Raw genomic sequence first — 776 nt, 5'->3', positions numbered from 1 at the left:
TCATGTGAAGAGCAGATGTCTGGATTCTCAGTACTTCTCTGTCTGTAATGATCCATCTATAATTGGAAATGGGGGACAGACACCAAATCCGACGTTCCTCTTCCATCGCAACTTATATCTGTTGTCTGAAACAATAGGCTGCCGAAGTCTACCTCAATCAGAGAGTAAAAAACATTATCTGTTACATAGTTACATATATCTACAGACATATATGTGACTAGATATATACATATATGCACTAATACAGACTTAGATCTATATGCAGGCGTATGAAGATATATATATATATACACGTAGCTGCACACACATAGATGTACATATACATGCACATAAACACACATATATCTCCAAACATATAGTTTATCCCATGTACAGACACACATAAATTGGTACATTTATATATGTAAATTATATATAGTCTTGTGTGTGTAGGCACATGTATACTACACGTTACATACAAACCTGATCAATTTGTATAGGAGTGTATATAAATGCATACTTGTGTGCATATTTATACATCTACACATCTTTAGGTGGATGTACAGTGATCAAATATACGTATTATATCGTGCATATATCTGCAATTTCAGTAGATGGATGGATAGATAGATAGATAGACAGATAGATAGAAAGAAAGTTAATGATTTTCCTATTCGCATTAAAATCAAGAATAGGTTGCCTCTGCACTAGGCGATTCATCATTTACAACGAGATATTATGCTTTCCCCCCATGCGATATGCATTTATTTACATGTCCAGAAATTATCCTCTCATAT

The sequence above is a fragment of the Colius striatus genome, chromosome 2 (genome assembly GCF_028858725.1).
Source record: "Colius striatus isolate bColStr4 chromosome 2, bColStr4.1.hap1, whole genome shotgun sequence".
Taxonomy (NCBI): Eukaryota; Metazoa; Chordata; class Aves; order Coliiformes; family Coliidae; genus Colius; species Colius striatus.
The sequence above is the reverse complement of the archived record's forward strand: the minus strand, read 5'-3'. Positions refer to the sequence as shown.